At 56.3% G+C, this 5571-nt stretch overlaps 1 long non-coding RNA gene across 1 annotated transcript; it reads right to left on the reverse strand.

The window, feature by feature from the left end:
- Window positions 1–3634: 3634 nt before the first annotated feature.
- Window positions 3635–5354, reverse strand: LOC132022792 (uncharacterized). The gene is made up of 3 exons (XR_009405717.1): window positions 5074–5354; window positions 4696–4979; window positions 3635–4101 (listed from the first exon to the last, which is right to left on the reverse strand). It is a non-coding gene; the product is annotated as an uncharacterized LOC132022792 (long non-coding RNA).
- Between the last annotated feature and the right edge of the window lie 217 nt (window positions 5355–5571).

The following is a 5571-nucleotide window of genomic DNA, read 5'->3' on the forward strand; positions in this document are numbered from 1 at the left end:
TCTGTGGTAAGATGGCATGAGGGAGCTTGAGCTCATTTCCAGGCTCTGTTCCAGGACCTGTCTGCACTGGGAGGCGAGCAGGTCCAAACAGAGAGGCCCATTGCACACTTGATGCCTCAAAGCCAGAGGACCCCCCCCCCCGGTACTTTAGTTCCCCCAAGTCTCTATAGGGTCCGGGGCTCTCCCGACCCCAGCATAGAATGGGCAGGTGGCTTCTTTCCCAATTCATACTTGGGTCTCCCATTATTTGACCATTTTACCAACACTATCATGAAACTTAATATAAAGTCAAATGTAGATCTGCATGTAGGTAAATCTAGATAAATGCTACAGACTCCTGCCTCTGAGTCACAGGAACCCATCCAATCACATTATCCAATGTACAACATTACTCCATGGTCTCCCGGCAGGAAAGTGGGGGGAGGCTGAAAAAGTAGTGGCAGCTGTGCTGTGTGACCTCAGGCAAGCTGCTGTGCCTCTCGGAGCTACCAGTCTCTAGTAAATCCATGGAGTCTCAGCTTGCTGAGAAGGCTCTGGGCTGGGGTCTGGAGCCAGGCTCTGGGGAGGAGTGAGGATTACTCGTAGGCTTGGCACCTGAAAGCACCTGCTCTCTGCCTGCAAGGACCAGGGAGAGATGACACTCACCTTCACCCCTGCCCTAGGCCTGTTTCTCCCTGTTCCCTGTTAGTGCTCTGCAAGCCCTCAAGAGATGGGGCCCAGTCCTGTCCACTGGTCCCAGCTGACCTCTTCTGGCCTGCCCTTCATCACTAGGAAAGAAAAGTGCAACGCAAGGAGGCCACATTCTGCAGACCCCGAGTCTTTGCCGTCCGTCCCTGTCCTGAATCTTTCTTACTCGCCCTTCTTCCACGGCTGCTTACCCCGTGATCCTTTCTGTCGTTCTATCCCTGCAATGTCCAGGTCCCAGTGTCCCAGCTCTTAGAGAGTGGGAAAGCGAGGTGCAGAGAGGTACCTGGACTGGTCCTGGGTCCAAGGAAGCCAGGACATCCTTCCCAGAGTGCCGCCCGGGGATCTCTCTGAAGGCCAGCCTTCCCCGTCATGCCCCTGCCTAGGGTAATAATGCTTCTGTTGAGGGAGCAGGCACAGTGTGCACTGTCCCCCCATTTTACAGGAGAGGGAGCTGGGCTTCAGCTACCTCCCTGAGGTCTCATGGTCAGGAGATGGCAGAGACTCTGACTACAGAGGGGGAGGGTCTTGTCCAAGGCCATGCAGGCCCCTATAGGGCCTAGATTCCCACCGAGGCTGGTCTGGTGCTGAAGAGCCTTCCCATGGCCCCAGTGGGGTGGGGGTGGGGGCACCGCCTGGCATTTCGTATTGGTTTGGGCAGGACTTGGGCAAGACCTGAGTGAGAAGCTGTGGGGAGACTTCCCATGGTCCCCTCCTCGCTCTCAGGCAATAACCCGGACTGAGGGGCCAAGCCCCCACCTTCCGCCAGCACGCAGTTGGGGGGCAGAGGCTGGAGGCTAATGTCCTGGCTTCCAGGTCTTTCTCCCTCATTGTCTGTCCTTGCCCCTGTCCCCCCACGCCGCCCCAAAGTACCTGCATCCTTGGGAGTCTCCTTCTTCTTCTTTTTTAAGATTTTATGCAGACTCCCCACTGAGCAAGGAGCCTGATGTGGGACTTGATCCCAGGACCCTGGGATCATGACCTGAGCTGAAGGCAGACACTCAACCAACTGAGCCACCCAGACACCCCGAGTGTCCCTTTCTTACCATCCAATGAGTAGACTCGGCCAAAGTCCGGGCTCTCAGAGAGCACAAGGTCATGACCTTGGAGAATCACTTCCCCCTTCTGAGCCTCAGTTGCCTCTTCTGTCAAGTGGAGTCATTGCAAGGGTAGAATGGGGAATGTCAGCTCAGCGCTTTGGGAACGCCACTTCCCCGAGAGAGGGAGTCATCAAGGTCCTGACACTGACCTGATTCGGTTTCCCAGATGGGGAGCTGAGGCAGTAGAGGTCAGGGGACCCATACAAGGACACAGCCAGCGCAGGGCTCCCCCCTGCCATTTCCTAAGAAGTGGCTGTGCAATGTCAGGAAGGCATGTGATAGTGTCGGACACCCTGAGTTCAAATCCTGGCCCCGTCACTCACTGTGTGGCCTCAGGCAGGTTACCCTTCCTCTCTGAGGCTCAGTTTTCTCTTCTGCAAAATGGGAGAAAACTAACCTGGCGGCAGGACTTTTGAGCTAATTCAGCATGTAAACTCCTAATGACAGGGCCTGGCACCCAGTAGACCTTCAGTTCGTGCTAGGTCTTCCCAGAGGAGAGGCTGTGCTGGGCCTTCTTGGCTCCATGGCTGGAGAGGGTCAGGAGTCCGGCTAGTGTGGCTGGTCACTGACCTTCTGCTCTATGTAAACAGGATCCAGCCCTTCTGCCTCTCCCCCTCCCTGGTGCTAGTGAGCTGACCGCAGCCACTGCCCTTTCTTACGCTTTCGGGTACTTGGCCCTGCTGGCCTTTCCTGCCACACCCCAACCACGCTCGCTCACTAGCGCTGTTCTCCAACCTGGCCCCTTTTGCTCCTCTGTTCTCCCAGCTCACTCCAGCCTCAGGGCCTTTGCACCTACAGGTCTCTCTCCCTGAATTCTCTTTTCCCCACATTTCCCTTTTATTTTTATTTTTTATTTTTAAGATTTTTTAATTTATTCATCTTACTGACAGAGATCACAAGTAGGCAGAGAGGCAGGCAGAGAGAGAGGAAGGGAAGCAGGCTCCCTGCTGAGCAGAGAGCCCGATGACACGGAGCTCTATCCTAGTACCCCAAGATCATGACCCGAGCCGAAGGCAGAGGCTTTAACCCACTGAGCCACCCAGGCGCCCCCATATTTCCCCTTCTTTTTTTTTTTTTTAAAGATTTTATTTATTCATTTGACACACAGAGAGAGAGAGAGAGAGAGATCACAAGCAGGCGGAGAGAGAGGGAGAAACAGGCTCCCTGTCGAGCAGAGAGCCCAATGCAGGGCTCAATCCCAAGACCCTGAGACCACGACCTGAGCCGAAGGCAGAGGCCTACCTCTCTGAGCCACCCAGGCGCCCCTATTTCCCCTTCTTTAACAGAGATTTTATTTTTAAGTTCTATCATTAGAATCTAAAATAGGACCTAAAATACTTTAGACATTTAACAGATATTTGTCCCATAAATAAATGAATGAATTTTAATTTCTGATCCAATGTAACAGTCTATGTTTTCTAATAGAGCCACTCAACCCGTTTTTTATTTACGTGGATATGTTGGTCTCCTTTCTTCCTCTCTTCTGTTTCCTGTTGACTGGCTGACTGACAGACCGACAGACTGACAGACTGAATGAATGAAGCCGAATCCTGTGATTGCTGGGTCAGGCTGGAGATGGGGACTTCTCCAAGCTGCCCTGGGCAGTCTAAGGTAGGAAGAACTGACCTGGGAGACCCTACATTCCTTTTTTTTTTTTTTTTTTTTAAGATTTTATTTATTTATTTAAGTAATCTTTTTGCCCAACGTGGGGCTGGAACCTACAACTCCAGGGTCAAGAGTCGCGTGCTCTACCGACCGAGCCAGCCAGGCGACCCAGGTACCCCTCATTCTCACAAGTATTTATTCCACAGCTCTCTGTCCCCCAGATAAGGGCTTATCTTTGTCTCAACCAGCGTCCCTCACCCCTTCCCTCCCACCACCACCCCCACTTCCCTGCAGGAAGTGCCAAGCTTATGAGTCTGGCTTCTGGAGCCAGACCTGCCTTCTCGTCCCAGGTGCCCTGTTCCCCGGTGGTGGGGTCCGACTTGCCCCCCACATGTCAGGTGGCGGCGATGGTATTCACTTCCTGCCATGACGGCGTGGAGAGGACCAAAGGGCACGATGCAGGGCTGAGGCCTTCGCACGGCGCCTGGCTCCGAGTGCGAGCTGGGTAAGCGTCAGAGGTGACTGCACCATTGTGTTCTCGTACCTCAGTTTCCTTCCATTGTACAGGAGGCCGCTTGTCACTTCCTGGTGGGCACCTCAGGGTCCAGCCTCAAAGTCTGGAGCTAGAGGACTGTTTGGTCCTCCGTCCCCGTCCTTCTGCCCCAGCCGCAGAGAGGGTCGTTCTCCAGGACTCGGGGTTTTCCCCAGAGGCCTGTCCGAGCAAGGGAAGGTGGGGTGAGGAGTCAACACTAATGTGTGGAGAGCAGTTTGGTCCCAACCCATGGTCACACCAGTGTCATCCCCATCACACAGATGGAGAAACTGAGACCTGCCGGCTCATTAAATCCCCGGACACTGCCTGTGCTCCTACTGTGCGCGGGCTGTGCTGGGCCCAGTGGGGAGGACGGAGGACGGAAAAAGCAACCCACCCTGCAGGATTTAAATCAATGGTCTTGCCCTGCTCCTAAAAGTCTCCCAGAGAATCTTCCAGCATTCCTGAAGGGGTGGGGGGCCCCAGTCCCTTTGCACAAAGGAGAAAGTGAGGCCAGAGAGAGGCCTTCCCAGGCAGAACCGCCAGCCAGGCCAGCCTCCCCGGGGTGGGGCAGCCTTCCTGCCTCTGCACCAGCTGGTGCCCCGAGGGAATGTTCTTCCTCAGCCGCTAGCGGAGGCTGCTCAGGCGCCACTTCCTCAGGGACCCTTCCAGGCTGGGAGGTCGAGGTCAGGCCCTGACACTCTTGCTCAGGGGCCCAAGGCTTTCCTCTCCTATAACCCTTCCCTGCCCACTCCCATGCTCTCCCCGCTTTACCTGGCAACGAGTAGGTGCGCCATCCACACGTGAACCAGCCCCTGCAGGGGCCCCGCGTCAGGGAGACACTCCCCCGCCCCAGACGCCCCTCCCCCGCCGCTGCAGGTGCACCTCGTCCACAGCTGCACTTCTGCATTTCGTTTGAGCGGTGACTGCATTGCTGACGAGCATCGTCTTCTCTAGAACACGAGCTTCCCAAGGACGGGGGAGCTCTGCCCGAGCCCCGCGCAGTGTGCGCCTACACCCGGCACAGGACCTGGCCCACAGCAGGGGTTAATCACTCTCTGCGGAAAGAAGGAAGAGAAGGAAGAAAGAAGATAGGGAGGGCTTGCAGTTTACTTATCCAGCTTTTCATTCGTTTATTCAGCAAATGCTTACCGGGCTCTGATTGCAGGCTGGTTTGGGGACAGAGCATGACCAACACAGACACAATTCCTGCCCTGGGGACCCTGACTTTCTGGTGGCTGCAAACAGTGGTGATGTTGGTGGTGGAAAGCGCTATGGGGAAAGGGAGAGTGGGAAGGGCTGCAGACAGGGTGTCTGGGCTCCTGGGAGGGGGCTTCTGGGAGGAGGCGGCAAGCGGCAGAGGCAGGGGCAGGTCCCGGGTTCCCCGCCCCCAGCTGGCAGATGCGGGGCTGTCGTAACTGTGGGCAGCCAGGGTTGCCAAATGCCACCACAGCTGCGTCACTGAGAGCCGGGAGGGCTGGTTGGGGGGCGGGGGGAGGCGGGGGCGGGGACTAGGTGGGGGGAGGCGAGGGCGGGGACTAGGTGGGCGGGGCCCCCACGCTGAGCCAGCTTCAGGCCCCAGTCACGCAGAGCCGGGGCAAAGCCCGCCGGATGTCCACTGTTAGTCACTCTGCGTAATGCGGCTGCATG

The sequence above is a fragment of the Mustela nigripes genome, chromosome 7 (genome assembly GCF_022355385.1).
Source record: "Mustela nigripes isolate SB6536 chromosome 7, MUSNIG.SB6536, whole genome shotgun sequence".
NCBI lineage: Eukaryota > Metazoa > Chordata > Mammalia > Carnivora > Mustelidae > Mustela > Mustela nigripes.